This window comes from Crassostrea angulata, chromosome 7 (assembly GCF_025612915.1).
Source record: "Crassostrea angulata isolate pt1a10 chromosome 7, ASM2561291v2, whole genome shotgun sequence".
Classification (NCBI taxonomy): Eukaryota; Metazoa; Mollusca; class Bivalvia; order Ostreida; family Ostreidae; genus Magallana; species Magallana angulata.
Genome location: NC_069117.1, coordinates 2261917 through 2279264, shown reverse-complemented (window position 1 = coordinate 2279264; position 17348 = coordinate 2261917). Strand labels below are relative to the sequence as shown.

Sequence of the window (17348 nt, the reverse complement as noted above, 5' to 3'; positions counted from 1 at the left end):
GTGGGTTTGCCCAGATGTTGTCAATGGCATTCCACATTCATTTATGCCACGGCCAATACTCGCCAAATAAATCTTTAAACATAATGTTTTTTAAGTAATTTTTCTCTGTGTAAATAATTCATCTACAATGTAGAGGAATTCAGTTTACCAAGTGTGTATGTCAAGCAGCGGAATGTCAATCTAAATTTCCAGTGATGCCAACCAATTAGAATGCATAAACAAGAGGCCCATGGGCAACATCGCTCACCTGAGGAACAATAGGTATGATAAAATCAGCTTAATGGCGTCATAATACAAACTATCTGGACAATGTACAATAATACATGTAGATCCTGTATAAATAAAATCCATTTTTCCCCTGGATATTCATATGTTTATAATCATTAGTCCCTTTTCTAACAGGATGATTTTATAGTCATATCATATGTTGAGTATTACAGTTCTCAAAAAGATCCTTAACAATAGTTTATATATGGGATATAAACCTACATCAAACTCTGAACCTTCTTGTGCGGCCAAAGAATTGTCCTGGGGCCAAAGTCTTAACAATTATAAAAAGATCATCTGGCTGATTAGTTTCTGAGAAGAAGATTTTTAAAGATTTACTCTATATATTCCTTTGTTAAAATTTGACCCCCCCCCCATTGTGGCCCCACCCTACCCCTGGGGATCATGACTTTCACAACGTTGAATCTAAACTACCTGAGGATGCTTCCACACAAGTTTCAGCTTTCCTGGCTGATTAGTTTCTGAGAAGAAGATTTTTAAAGATTTACTCAATATATTCTGTAAGCCTTCTGTCTTACGGATCCAATTGAGGGTCAGCTCAAACTGACAAAATGACAAGTACAGTATTTCTTTCTCAAGCGGTTTTATTAAAGCGTGATCGTTACAACAATTAAAAGTAGCCCAAATCAAGAGTCTCAGAATCTCTTTAAGCGGAATCTGTTCAACATAATTTTACATAGGTATATATAACATTTAACTTATGATGGACAGTTCTTACTAGTTCGGCCCATTTACGACGATCATGAGTGAACATGAAGTGTTTTAATTAAGATTAATATTTTATTCCTAAATAAAGTAATAAAACCGTCAAAACTGCCAATCAAAGAGTCTGGATGCAGGATTTGAGTCCCCGAGTCCTGGGTCTCGGAGTCCCCCACCTAGTATGAGGCATCACTTACTCACAATACGTTCATTCATACATGGCATAAAAGGTTACAAAGGTTAATATATAGAATACACAATACATGACTCAATATAGAGTACCAGAGCTATCGTTGCAGACACAGAATCGCCAAATATGTCACTTGTTGTTAAACTCTCAATTTGGATATTATTGTGCACCTGGTTTCATAACATCATTTAGGAATACTAGCAATTCAAGGTCATAGCATGGCTATCTGTTTACATACGTCCCCCAAACAAAAGAAATATCCCGAAGAGAGATTTCTCATGCCTGGCGCCCGTAATAGGAAAGCGTCCTTGATCTACCCTTGATCAGACGACAGACGAACTTCCTAGTGACATACCAGTCAGAACATCCATGTTAAGAGATAGTAACAAGTGACATGTTTCCACCCCCGGCTTGGAACATCATTTATCTACAAAAATAAATTTATAACCAGGATGTATAAATGTACATAAAATCATATAGCTTGATTATATCGCATTACAATCATGTAAACAATAATGAATAAAGTATGACAATAATGACCAAGATGAAATAACCATAGTTGAATATAAACGTAATTCATCATCAAAGTAATACTAAGTATGGTTAAGCTTAATGTCACATATATATACAAAGTCAATGCATGCTTGTAAGTTCACAAAATATCTCTTCTCGGTTTCTTCCTGAAGTTCTCCAGAGTGAATCACCAAATACAAGATTGATATTAGCACAAGATAACGCACATTTATACTTTAACACATTTTACACAATTCACATTTTTAATTTTCACTAACTTTCACAATTCCTTTATAAGGAATACACAACTTCTTCACGGCTGCAGCTTAATTATTCATCCATCATCGGCACCCGTGGAAAGAGGGTCGGTGCGGATGGCGAGGCGACTTCTCGCGGACCGTCTCCTGCGTTCCTCTGTTGCGTAGACTTCGCGGCCTTCTCTTCCAGGTATTTACGTGCCAGCTCTGGGTCCGGTCTATAGTATTTGGTCCATGGAGATTCTTCATTTTTCTCATCTCCAAGTAATTGTAAAAGTACTGGTCAATTTGCGAGTTTCGAGTTTTCCGCTCCGTCGGGGTTTCTCTTGGATCCTAGTGTCTTTCGGGATTGGTTCAAGTTCAATAATGTCACTAGAGGTCCATTTCTCTGGATTCACACAACAAAATACAGTGTCTTTGGAAGAGCCTTTCTTATCTCCGTCACTACCCCTTTTTCGACAACCTGACCAGCAACCACGACAACATATACCATCCCACTTTTTAAAAGTTTTCCGTTTCTTAATACAAAGTACTATCGTTATTGTTACTGCCAAAGTTAAACATACATAAAACAAGGGGCTTCCCACCAAAGACGAGGATCTCATGGGTTGCAAATTAATTACTGGCAATTCCGCCATTAGTGCATTCATACGGAAAATTTTGATATCTTTTAATTTGTCAGGAATTTTTATTTGGCTAATTTCGGGGTCTGGTGTTTAGAGGGTCCCAAAGGGTGCATGTATCGATCTCATTGATAAATTTTTGAAAGAATTGGTCATGTTGAACTGACTTTCTCTATTATAAAATGGCGGTAATAATAATGAACCGTGAAAACCCGAGCAACCTTGTCCCAAACTCAAGATGTCGGTCACAAAATTTGATTGTTTTAGCCAATATTCTTAAATCACTTACAATAATCAGTCGTATACTTTCCTTACTTACTCGCTGTTTTATGTATTTCGAGTATATGTTAAGTCTCTTTAACCTTCATATATCTTCAAATAACCGAGGTGCTGAGTCCGCGTTTGCTAGTCGGCGTATCTCAATACATGTTTTGATGTCACAGGGGTCATCCTGTCATATCTTTTTAAAAGCGTGCTATATAGACAAAGCTAAGCTTATTCAAGATTATTTACATCTACAATATACGATAAATTTAACTTATTTATCCTACTAAATTGAGTTATTACTTCATAATAGCCAAACAATCCTCAGTATGCCTTTGTTTGCTACGGTCTGATCATTCTCGTGTTTATACTGCTGATCATCCATGCTCTTATACGTCTTTGAAGTTCTGCTAGGGGAATATCCTCTTCGTCTGAAGATCATTCTCTTTCCCATTGTTTGGACTGTATAGCTCTTTCTAATGGCTCTGGTTTCGTGTCTTCGTTTTCCGACGATGATTTATCTTCTGGTTGCACCACATAGTTAGTCTTCCTTTGAGTTCTTCCACCATCTTCAGTAGTTTGTGAAAGGGGCCAGTGCGAAATGTCTGCCAATCTTAATTGTCGTGCATGGCATTTGGTGGTTAATCCAGTCAAATGGTCTTTCACCACGAAACTAACTGGTCCTTTCTGCTCAATGATTCGATAATATGGTAGCCACTTTTTATCTAACTTATTTTGTCTTCTGTTGTTCTTAAGGTAGACAGGGTCACCTACCTGAAAATTTTCGTCTTTGCTTTTCTTATCGGCCTGCGCTTTCTGTTTCTTCTTGGCTTACTTCATATTAAGATGTACTAGCAGGAAAGCTTTATGTTGTTCTTGAAGGGCGATCTTGTGTTGATCTTCTCCCGAATATCTCATTCGAGGTTTCATCAACGTATCAAGAGGTAATACGACATCTCTGTTGTACATAAGGTAATATCGGGAAAACTTTGACGAATCGTTGGGTTGGAAACGAATGGCTGCCAACGTCTGATTAAGATGAATATCCCTTGTTTGAGCGTTGTCTGTTGTTTTCTTAGCCATCACGTCATGTAGAGTTCTATGAAATCTTTCTACTTTACCATTACCTTGAGGGCTGTAATATGATGTTTTGATATTGTTGATGTTCAATTCTTTTAAGGTTTCTTCCACTTTCTTGCTCACATTTTCGTTGGGATGGAAACGAATGGCTGCCAACGTCTGATTAAGATGAATATCCCTTGTTTGAGCGTTGTCTGTTGTTTTCTTAGCCATCACGTCATGTAGAGTTCTATGAAATCTTTCTACTTTACCATTACCTTGAGGGCTGTAATATGATGTTTTGATATGGTTGATGTTCAATTCTTTTAAGGTTTCTTCCACTTTCTTGTTCACATTTTCTGTTCCGTTGTCTGTGAGGATTTGAAGAGGACAGCCATATCTTGGATATATTTCTTCTAAGATAAGATGTACTATGTTGTCAGCTGACTTATCAGGAACGGGAAAAGCTACTGGCCAACCAGAGTAAATGTCAATAAAAGAAACTATGTACTTGTTTCCCGACAAGAATATTGGATATGGTCCTGATAAATTAAGTCCTACTTTAGCCATTGGAAAAGGTGGTATATCTGTCTCTTGAAGTGGAGGTTGATTTTTCTTATTTCTCCTTGTTTGGCAACTACACATCCCTCTATATAAGAGTATAACCTTTTGTACAAATCTGGTCTGTCTGATTACGTCATATGTTTTGTCCACTCCCATATGTCCAAGTCCGTCATGATACTGCTGCACAAATAAACGTTCTAACTCACGTGGTACATACAGGCGAAGTTTTGGGCCTTCCGAGTCTCCATCTGAAAGATAGTACAGTAAACCATCAATTTCCAAAAACTTCTTTTCTTCGGTTTCGTTGCTGTCACTTTATTTAACCGATTCTTCAGTTTTATTGATCTGCTCATCGTGTTGTTGACTTTCTTTGATGTTGATTTCTTCTGGTAGATCAATAAAGGGTTTGACTAATTCGTCGTGTTGCTTAACTTCACATCTGGCCAATCTCTTAGGCGAAAAGGCACCGGAGTTAAGTACGTTAACTTCAAAGAAATTTGGTTCATCATGCTCGGATTGCTCTTCCTCTTCACACTCGAGGTTGACTGTCGGTACTCTGGAGCAGTAAAATCTTCCTTCTATGTGCTCTACGTTACAGTTATATCCTGCAATACTTAACGCCCATAGTTGAATTTTCTTATTTTGCATTGGAGATTCTAAGATATACTTGAGCGGCTTATGGTCTGTTCTTATAGTAAACTGAGCACCGTGTAAATAATGGTCTAACTTCTGAAGGGCGTAATGGATTGCAAATGCCTCCTTTTCTATGGTTGACCTTGCATACTTTCTGGTTAAGTCAATCAATGGTTCTGCAATCTTAGAGAAGTTCGGTATTAATCTCCTGTAATAACTACACATACCTATAAAGCCACGAACTTCTCGGACTGTAGTGGGCACTGGTAACTTTCTTATAGCTTCGACTTTCTTTTGATCAGGTGTAACGCCATGTTCGTTAATGATGAAACCAAGATATTCAGTCTGTTCCTTGAAGAAACTACATTTCTTTAGCTTCATTTTTAGTCCATGCTTTCTTAGGCGATTGAAAACGTCTTGAATATGACGAAGATGATCTTCCGGTGTCTCTGAGAATATAAGAATGTCATCCAGGTATGCGATGGCAAACTCTTCTTGTCCTTGAAGAACTATGTTCATCAGCTCCTGAAAAACTGCTAGTTCATTACTCAACCCAAATGGCATCCGGTTGAATAGGAATAGTCCTTTGTGACATGCAAAGGCCGTTTTTGGGAGTTGATTTTAATCAACTCTCCAATGCAGTTACTCAGACAAACCGAAAGTGAAACAGTGTTTGGACCTCAGCACAAATAATTGCTGCTAACAAGACTTAGTTCTTGAAAATATTTGATAAAATCCATGTAATGTTTGCTAAAGCATCGTTTTCCAAAGAAACTTATTTATAAATACCTTGAAAATAATCAGAATTTTAATGGTACGAACAATTTAAATATTTTTTGTTGTCTTATATATTCCTACGCCAGAGTTCAATATAGTCTCGTTCAACACGACGCTCGGCTGTCTCCGTAAATCATTGTCGGATATTTACGGTGTCAGCCGAGCGTTTGGTTGAACGAGACTAGAGTTCAATATTGCTTGGATCCATACAATTTTCGAGAAATATTTCTATTACTGATACATAGTTTGATTGAATTAATTTTATCTTTAAATATTATTTAACATGATTCATATGGGGGTTTCACGACATTCTTGTCGAAAAAGTAAAAAAACTCATATTATAAAAATGTGCGTAATTCAAATAAGAAACTACATGTACTTATCATGCAAAATAACATAATCATTGATTTTGAATTAAGCAAACATCGACAAAATCAACTCCCGTCAGTTCTTCAGTACTTTGATTTCTTTACTTGAATCTTCTAATTTCACTTGCCAATATCCACTCTTTAAGTCTAGTGCAGTGAAATATTTTGCCTTACATAGTAAACATAGGATGTTTAACGGTAGCGGGAATGATACTGGTTTCACTATCTTATTCAAGCTTCTAAAGTCAAAGCACATCTTGTCTGATCCGCCCTTTTTCTTCACCACTACTAAGGGAAATGACCAAGGCGATTGTGATCTCTCAACAATCTTTGCGTCCATCATTTCCAGTAGCGCCTTGTCAATTATCTGTCTTTTATTTAAGGGTACACAGTAGGGTCTGTTCTTTATTGAGTGGTGATCTCCAGTTTCTATCTTTATTTTAACAGTATCGGTCACTCCAAGATCACTGTCTTTCTTTGCAAATAAATCATTGTTTTTACTCACAAGTCTTTTAATTGAGTGTTCAAATCTTTTAGGTACATCAATTTCTTCTTTTGTGTCTTGAGTAGTCTGTACTTCTGAGATTACCTACTGCTTTAATACAGTAACACGTCCTACTATGTATCCTCTTGGAATTTTATAATTTTTGTTAGTTTGGTTAACGAAGATCATTGGAACTTTCTTATCTTTTCGAACTATACAAACGGCGTCTTTTAAATATAGTCCTGGGTCTTCCATAATGCAGTTATTGTCTATGCTGTTCGCTTCAACCAAGTCATTTTTTTCCAGAGGAAAATTGATTTTTTTTTCCCATAACATACAGTCACCGTGTTTGGCCTCATAATAAGTTTCTTAGGTGTTCTTACAATAGTTGAGATGTGTAAATCTTCTTTAAGTTCCGCGTATACTTTGTCATCAATACGCATGAGTCCAAGATCAAAGTATAAACGAACATTGTTTTTCTTGAGCCAATCACGACCGAGAATCATGTTTCGGTTGAGTCCCCTTGTCACATAAAGTTTGTGGTCTAAAGTTAATCCTGAAATCCTAAAGGAAATATTTACATACCCTTTCGCAATTAAAGAATTGCCATTTGCTGCTTGTAAAGAGGGAATGTCATTATTAAACAACTTGGGTCGGGGAAATAGATTATCATACATTTTCTTACTAATTAGAGATACGGCTGCACCTATATCTACCAAAGCTCTGAATTAATTTTTTCCTACTTTTAATAAACCGCTACTGGGGTTGTTAGTAAAATTAATTTCATATTTAGGTCTTTGTTTAAAGTTCTTTCTTTGGGCTTCAACGAAGGAAGAATGTCTTAGTTTTCCTGTTTTTGTTTGTCAAAATAAGAGCGAGATTTGAAATTTTAAGACGATCCCCTATTTACTTGGTCGCTAGCTTCATATTTATTTATTTATCTATTCACCAATCAAGGGCCCTCAGGGGGCATATACATTTAATAAAAAATAATAATATCATGATTATAACAAATAATGAATGAAATACTGCTCACAATGTCCAGGCAACAATACGCAAAATGTTTCATTAATACAATGAAATATATGTATGGGATTTACACATCAGTGAATACGACAGCTATACAGAAACAAAGTGGCCTGAAAACAGAGAGTACCAAGGGACGGTGCCTGCACAGTCGATTAGACTGGTCTACTTGTACTCAAAGTGTTCAAGCCAGTATGCTTATACATAACATAACCCCCCCCCCATCCCCCCACCAAAGTAAATACATTGCATATGTATCTGTATATATAACTATAACCATTATATTCCACCTTTAAGAATCATTTCACTGAGTTGTACAAGTTCTTGTAAATCTTCAGTTGTCATAAGCCAGTAAAATGTTTGGTTATTGTCCATATATTGAAAATTTTTACAAGAGTCATTAGCTAATTTGTACAGAGTATCTCTGAATGCCTTATTATGATCACATGAGAATAAAAAATGTTTTTCATCATCGACTGATTTGACATTACATCTATTACAGTATCTTTCTTGTCGTGGAATGCCTTGATATCGTCCTCTTTCAATATTAAGTCTATGAGCGGAAATGCGAAAACGAGTTAAACTTTTCCTCTGCTCAAAATTTTTAAGTAATCATAGTTAGTTCTCTTGGCCAAAATTTTGCTTAAAATTGCTGTAGCAACTTAGAATTTTGTCAGCGTGTATAGTGAATTTATAATTCCATTCTTTAATATAATATTTAAATAGATAGTCTCTAAGTGCTCTTTTGAATTTTTGTTTTGTTACCAACAGTAAATTGTTTGTGCCATCAATGCTGTTAGTTAAAAATTGAATTGAGCCATACCAGGAGGGAGTATTTTGTTGAAACAACTGTTATGATTCACAATAAGCATTATACAAAAGTGGAAATAATTGACTTTGATTCTCAAGTCTGTACCAATAACTTAACATAGATCTTATGATATCAAAATGTAAGGGAAATCTTCCCAATTCAGATAGAACAGCAAAGTTTGTTGCAGATTTATGTACACCAAGTATCGATTTGCAAAACTTAAGATGCAATTTGTCGCAAAGTGTGCTGGAATAAATTTTGTCCATTGCACAAGCAGAGTGAATTTTTTTGGCAAATGGATTAAAATACCCCCACATTTCTGCTCCGTACATTAAAATAGGTTTAATAGTATGATCCAAAATATGAATTGTGGTTTTGATGTCTGGATTCATAGAAATAAAGTCCTTTTTGAGTTTGAAAAATGATTTTCAGGCTTTTTGATAAAGCTGCTTTTGAGCAAAGGAGAATGAGCCTGAGGAACAAAATGACACACCTAAGTATTTGTATTCAGAGACACATTCAAGTTCAACATCAGCAAAGTTAAATTTGGATTTAGAGAGCCTGCCTGCTTTATTGAAAACTATTATCTTGGTTTTGGATGTATTAATATTGAGACACCAATCATTGCAGTATTTTTGCAAGATATTAAGCTTTTGTTGTAAACCATCTGCTGATGAAGATAATAAAATTATATCGTCCGCATACATCAAGCAATTGATTGGATTTGAGTTTAAAAACACAGGATCATTAATGAAAATTTTAAATAAGTTGGGACTAAGATTGTCACCCTGTTTTACACCCATTTTTTATTAGCTCACCTGAACCGAAGGTTCAAGTGAGCTTTTCTGATCACCCGTTGTCCGTCGTCCGTCCGTCCGTCCGTCCGTCTGTCTGTCCGTCCGTCTGTAAACTTTTCACATTTTCAACTTCTTCTCAAAAACCACTGGGCCAAATTTAACCAAATTTGGTACAAAGCATCCTTATGGAAAGGGGGTTATAAATTGTTAAAATAAAGGGCACAGCCCTTTTCAAAAGGGAGATAATTGAGAAACAGTAAGTTTAGGGTGCATGTCTTTAAAAATCTTCTTCTCAAGAACCACGGCACCAGAAATGCCAATATTTACACAAAAGCTTGTATATATAGTGAAGATTCTAAATTGTAAAAATCGTGACCCTCGGACCAAAACTGGGGCCCCAGGCGGGGTTCAAAGTTTAACATAAAAATACATAGGAAAATGTTTAAAAAATCTTCTTCTCAAGAACCACGGCACCAGAAATGCCAATATTTACACAAAAACTTGTATATATAGTGAAGATTCTAAATTGTAAAAATCGTGACCCTCGGACCAAAACTGGGGCCCCAGGCGGGGTTCAAAGTTTAACATAGAAATACATAGGAAAATGTTTAAAAAAACTTCTTCTCAAGAACCACTGCACCAGAGATGCCAATATTTACACAAAAGCTTTCATATATAGTGAAGATTCTAAATTGTAAAAATGGTGACCCTTGGACCAAAACTGGGGCCCCAGGCGGGGTTCAAAGTTTAACATAGAACAACATATGGAAAATGTTTAAAAAATGTTCTTCTCAAGAACCACTGCACCAGAAATGCCAATATTTACACAAAAACTTGTATATATAGTGAAGATTCTAAATTGTGAAAATCGTGCCCCTCGGACCAAAACTGGGGCCCCAGGCGGGGTTCAAAGTTTAACATAGAAATACATAGGAAAAATTTTTAAAAATTTTCTTCTCAAGAACCACTGCACCAGAAATGCCAATATTTACACAAAAGCTTGTATACATAGTGAAGATTCTAAATTGTAAAAATCGTGACCCTCGGACCAAAACTGGGGCCCCAGGCGGGGTTCAAAGTTTAACATAGAAATACATAGGAAAATGTTTAAAAATCTTCTTCTCAAGAACCACTGCACCAGAAATGTTAATATTTACACAAAAGCTTGTATATATAGTGAAGATTTTAAATTGTAAAAATCGTGCCCCTCGGACCAAGACTGGGGCCCCAGGCGGGGTTCAAAGTTTAACATAGAAATACCTTAGAAAAATGTTTAAAAAATCTTCTTCTCAAGAACCACTGCACCAGAAATGCCAATATTTACACAAAAGCTTGTATACATAATGAAGATTCTAAATTAGAAATCGTGACCCTCGGACCAAGACTGGGGCCCCAGGCGGGGTTCAAAGTTTAACATAGAACAACATATGAAAAATGTTTAAAAGTTTTCTTCTCAAGAACCACTTCACCAAAAATGCCAATACATACACAAAAGGTTGTATACATAGTGAAGATTGTAAAAATCGTGACCCCTGAACAAAAAGTGGGGCCCCAGTAGGGGTTTAGATTTTAACATATGTAGGAAAATGTTTTAAAATCTTCTTCTCAAGAACTATAGTGCAACTGTTTGGGATATTACTATGCATACATGTACATCCTTAAATAATGTAGATTCAAAAAATTGTAACTCCCGGACAATTGATGGGCACCAAGAGGGGTTCAAAATTTAAACATTTTAAAAAACATAAAGGAAAAGTTTAAAAAAATTTTTCTCAAGAACTACAATGTTTTAGTTTGTGGAATTTCTATGCATGCATCCTTCGCTTATGTAGATTCCTAATTGGTAAAATCGTGACCCCCGGACCAATACTGGGGCCCCAAGATGGGGTCAAAATTTATTAAAGAAATATAAAGGTAACATGTCAAAAAATCTTCTTCTCGAGAACTACAATGCTTCAATTTGTGAGATTACTATCATGCATACAACCTTGGATAATGAAGGTTCGACAGTTTTAAAATAGTGACCCCTGGACTAATACTAGAGACCCAAGATGGGTTTAAAGTTAAATGTAGAAGTACCGGTATATATGGAAAATGTTTAAAAATCTTCTTTTCGAGAACTACAATGCATCAATTTGTCAGATAACTACGTCAGCACCCTCAAATAGTGTAGATTCGAAATTATAAAAGCCGTGATCTCAATCTAATACTGGGGCCCCAAGAGGTGTTCAAAGTTTAGCATAGAAATATAGAGGGAAAATGTTGAAAAATCTTTTTCTAGGGAACTATAATGCTTCAGCTTGTGAGATAACTAGGCAAGCATCCTTAAATAATGTAGATTCCAAATAATTAAAACTTTAGCACTGGACTAATACTGTGGCCCCAAGAGGGGTTCAAAGTTTAACATAGAAAGATATATTGAAAATGTTTTTAAAAAGTTTTTCTCGAGAACTATAATGCTACAGTTTGTGAGATTACTATGCAAGGATCCTCAAATTGTGTAAACTCTAATGTAGTTGAACCAAGAGTTATCTTTCTTGTGTTCTGTACAGTCTGAGAGTTATTCCTCTTGAAGTGGAACTCTGCTATGTTCAGTTTTTCAAGTTGTGTACGTGCGGTCCCACCGCAGTGCTTCACATTTTCATTCCTATGTTACTATTTATGTTGTTCAAGCCAACCATAAACCTCGGACCATAACTGGGTCCCCAGAAAGGGGTTCAATGTTTAAAATAGAAAAAGCATATGCTACGAAATGTAATGTTACAAGGAACTGCTGTTCAGGTGAGCGATGTGGCCCATGGGCCTCTTGTTGGGAAAAAGTCTGTAATGTTATGTTCTAGTCTGATACAAGATTTGCTTGATGAATACATACTTTTGATAGTGTTATAAAAGTTTGTTCCTACACCAATTTTGAGGAGTTGAATTTTAATTCCTGTATGAATGACTGTGTCAAAAGCTTTTTGAAAATCAACAAAACAGGCATATACTCTACCATCCTTAGTACTACAATACTTATCAATAATAGTCTTAAGAATATACATATGATCTGACGTTCTTGCTTTTCTAGTAAATTCAATCTGACAGTCGTCAATAATGTGATACTTTTCCAAAAATTTATCTAGCCGAATATCCAATATTTTATTAAAGGGCTTCCCAATTGCATTTGTAACAGTAATGCCTCTATAACTATTTGGGTCAGAAATATCATTACTTTTGTGGATAGGTGTAATGTAACCTGAAGACCAAAGTTTGGGATAATATCCAAAAGTAAGACAGCCATTAAATAACTTGTGTAGAGATGGTAATAAAACAGTTTGACCGCATTTAATCATTTAGTTAGAGATATTGTCTAAACCAGGAGCTTTCCCACTTTTTAGTTTTGAAATAGCATTTGATATTTCAGCTATCGATATGTGACTGTCAAGTTCAGTGAAACATTTTTCTTTTTCCAGTTCTGTAAGGATATTTTCTAGTTGTATTAAGCGTTGGGTGAACTTGGGTTTTGGTATGTTTAAATTTTGGAAGTGGGAGACCCAAGTTGGTGGGTCAACTGCTTCTGAGACATTATCTCTTTCAATACCTCGTAGCTTGTCAATTAATTTCCAATAAGATCTAGGATTTTCTTCATGTAGGGTTTCCAACTTTTTAAGAATGGATTGTTTGTACTGACGACATTTGTATTTTCTTGACTTTGTATATTCTCTGTATAGTTTATAAAAGTGATTTTTCACGGAGGGGTCTTTAGGATATTTTGAGTAAATCTTTCCATAGTTAAGTAAATTTCTCCTCATGGAAATCAAATCAGAATCAAACCATTTTTTACCTTTTTTCTTTGTCTTGCGAGTAATTTTGCATTTTTTTAAAAGATTTGTCAGCTGTATGAATAATAATATTTGATAGTTCGGCTGAAGCGTTATCAATTGACTCATAAGAATGAAGATTTTCCCCTTTTGTAAGATTTTGTAATCTTTTCTGAATGTCCTCAGAATTGAGGGCTGCTGCGAAACGAGCAGACGATTCCTCAGACCATATATATCTATAGGGTACATGAGATGACTTAACACATTTGTTTTCAGGTTTAAAACAGAACCTAGCTGATAGTGACCATTGTAACAGACAGTGACAGTTAGACAATGTGGGCAAAAAATCAGATACCCCAAAATACAGTATTTGATTCAGAATGTTTTCTGATATCAGAACATAGTCAACTGTGCTACATCCATTAGGTGTAAAACAGGTATAGCTACCAATTGTGTATTCTCAGTTGATTTGATACACAAAGATCTAATAAATCCCTGCCTCGGTTATCTAATTTAGAGTCCATATTATGCCGACTGAGAATTTGTTTGTCAACAATGTAATTTGAATGAAGAGGAATGTAGCCATTGTCATCATTTACAATAAAATCTGGTTCTGTAGAGACTCTGGCATTAAAATCGCCACATATTAAAATATTGCCTAAATTTTGGTAATGAGTTATATCTTTTTCAATACAGTCAAGAATGTTATGGTCGATATCTTTGGAATAAGATGAATTTTCTGGAGGGTCATATACCATGCAATTAAATAAATCTTGATCAAAATTGAAAAATTCTTTTTCTAACTTAATCCACTGAAAGTCAGATTTTGTATTTTTCAAAATCTTAATATGTGGTTTGAATTCAATTCTGCATAGCATTGCTAGACCTCCAAATATTCTATTGTTATGCTTGGATGCAGATCCACAAACAAAATGACAATAGTAGTTTCCAATCTTATGAATGCATTGGTCATGACCTACATGTGTTTCTGCCAGAAAGATGATATCAAATTTTTCAATTTGTTTGAGAAAAATTGCATCGTTTAACTTGTTATATGACTTGCTCATAAGGCCCCCTACATTCCAAAAGCCCGTTTTGATTGATGAGTAAACAACAGATGAATTCATTGTCAATAGAACAAGAATTTAAACTACAGTCCTATTTAAAGGATGAGGGAAAAAGAAATTAATAATAAATGAAAAAAAGGTGGGCTTGTCTTCTTTCACAATATAGAAGACAATGTTTTTCAGAACAAACAGATCTGCAATAATAACACTATCCTAGCCGTTTACAATAATGTATGCACAAAAAAAATGAAAAAAAAAATGTGTGTGCTCAATATATGTGTAAACATGTACATATATATATACACACAAATGCATGTATGTGCAATGTGTATTACTAGTAATGGTTTCAAAAAAATAATATACTGAAAATAAAGATATTTAAGCTACTCTTAATTGAGAGTGCCATTAGTAGTACTGGTTGGTCAATACACCAGTATAGTGAACACAAGAGTTTAGAATGAGATTTACATACAACTTAGTAAGTTTATGGTGATATATCTGTTACAACACTTTGGCGAATCAGACTGGAAGTTATCATGGTATCTACAACTGCATCCTCGCGAATCGCGTGTACGGTACACATGTTCAGAGTTGTAATGGTACCCACAACCGCGTCCTCTTGTGCTGTTGATGCGAGACCTGGACCTTGATCTACCGCGATTTATCATTGGAATGTTAAGCGAGGTGTGAATGGCCTTTTTGATATTTGCTGCAAGAATGGATGTGCCTTTCTTAGAGATATGGTACTTATCATCAGATAGGTAGTCGGGGGTTGGATTCCCATCTTTAAGGATATTGCTGTGTTCGCAGTACGATACTTCTGTAATTCTCTGTTTAATTAGTGCATTAGTGATTTGTCCATTAGTATGGTACCCTAAGTTATCCAGTCTGGGGGTTGCCAGAGATATTATTGTTGTTGTGTTGATCCACTTGACTTTAACTATTTTAATCAGTTCTGCTAATGCATCAACACAAGCTTGAGGATCCATCTTTGTCAGGTCATTTGTAAGCGAGTGAAAAATTACGACATCTGGACACAGTTCACAAGTTTGGATGTATTCGATTGTTTCATCAATTGTGCATTTGATGATTTTGGTTGTTGTTGCGGCTGGTGTAAGTTTGTCTTCCTTGATACCTTTAATGTTTGAGGTTCCAATCAGTAAGACGTTGGGTCCTGTAGTGGCTGCACAAGGTATCGGCAGATGTTCCTCTCTATTTGATCTCTTCACAACTTCCGAGTATGATTGGGGGCTTTTCAATTGTCTCTCGATGCCTTCCAGCGCTGCAGTGGCATCTATTTTAAATTTCTGGAGAGAATTACAATTTGTTTTAATTTCTTCAATTCCAGCTAGACATTGTTGAATCTGTGTTGGGCAATCTCCCTTATTTTGACTGACAATTTTGATCATTTCGGCCAAGCCTTTCTTTTGGCTGAGTTCAAGTTGATTAAGTTTTTTTACGCAGTCATCTCTGTTTTGGTTGACGATTGTAATTAAACTACCTATGTCTTTCTCATGGCCGAGTTGGATTTTTTGTATGGCATCCACCATACTTTTTCCCATTCTTTGTAAGCTCTCAGTCCAATTTTCATTGGAATGTGGCTCTTTCAAGTATGTCTCGTCCACCATACATTTTTCTTTTCTTTGTGAATATTCAGTCCTTTTCTCAGCTTTGGAATGTGGCTGATTTAAGTGTGTCTCGTCCACCAAACATTTTTCCTTACTTTGTAAAATCTCATTCCGGTTTTCAACATTTGAATGTGGCTGTTTCAAGTGTGTTAGTGTCTCTTCCTCCTCAGTAGCCTCTGGTAGATCGAGTAGAAGAACCTTATCAACTATAAGTTTTAAAATTGGGAAATGTTTCTCCACGAACAGCATATACTTGCTACCCTGTGCCCTAATAGTGCCAGTTGTTACGAAGAAGGTTACACTGTATACAAGGGTGTTGGTGTTATCTCTAATTTCAATAACAATTAAATTTGCATTGTCTGATGGGTTCTCCCATATTTCGGGGTCATCATACCAATTGATGTTGAATTCGTCGCATTTACCTAGATGGTTATAGTAAAATGAGTCAAGAGTTTTGATCCATGGATAGAGACGATTGATGTCGGTGTGAAAAGTTACATATTCGCTCCCTTCTCGTAAAGCTGTACGTCAAGTTCCTTAAATAATGAGTTCTTAGTTTTACCTGTTCTTTTATTAAGGTTTTTTGGTAAGCTGGACCTTGGATACTCTGATATAATTCTTGTCCACGAAGGATCCAACTTCGGCCCGTCTGTCATATCCACTATTTTGGCGGGAAATAGTCCTCTTAGGAGATTGGAAAAAGTCTAAAGTAGGCGGTTTAACAGAAAATCTTCTTGTTTGACAGCGTGTAGGTAAATGTTGGAATCACAATGAAGATTTGAAACCGTTATTTACATTAAAATAAGGCTAGGACAGTGTTAAAAACAGAATTTTTAGCGCACATCTTTTCCAGGGTGAGCCATTTTTCATTTGTTCGGCCTTGACGATTTAATGTTCTGTCCCGATTTTGCTGCGCTCTTTGATACATATGCGAGCTCCAACAATCTGCACGCACATGACCTACTTTACCACAATTCCAACTTTCCACAGGTGAACGGGGTCTCTGCTCTATATTATGGACGGGTTTGTTTTGACTGGGTCGTTTATTCATTTGAGGACGGGACTTGACTTGGAGTTTATTTTGAGTACAAAATCGAGCCCTATGACCCGTCTGTTTGCATTTAAAACACCTACTATTATGCGCATGGTCAATTTCTATTGGTTCTACATGCCTTTTTTATTACTGAGGTAAGATTATCTGCTCTATCCTTTAATAAGGGAAGAGTAGTGTCAAAATTTGAAAGAGTTCGTCTGTTGTCATTACTTTGTACAATTTCTGTCATATTTGACCCTCTTATCGCTAGCCTCTCTCTCAGATTTTGTTCTCGCATTGCTATTTGAATTGCGGATTCTAAATCGTTAGGGTTTTCCCGCAAAATTTTCATTCTGAGGTAGTCGAATGTCAACCCGTCACAAAAGATATCTACTAACTGTTGTTGTATCAAAGGATCGTTTAGTCTGTTATTACTGTAGGCGTCTTCTGCGATTTGCAGTAGT

The 17348-nt window shown here is 36.0% G+C and overlaps 1 protein-coding gene across 1 annotated transcript in view; it reads right to left on the bottom strand.

Moving 5' to 3' along the window:
- The window catches only part of LOC128193149 (uncharacterized), a 68127-nt gene that overhangs the window by 25728 nt on the left and 25051 nt on the right, over nt 1–17348 (bottom strand). The window lies entirely within an intron of this gene.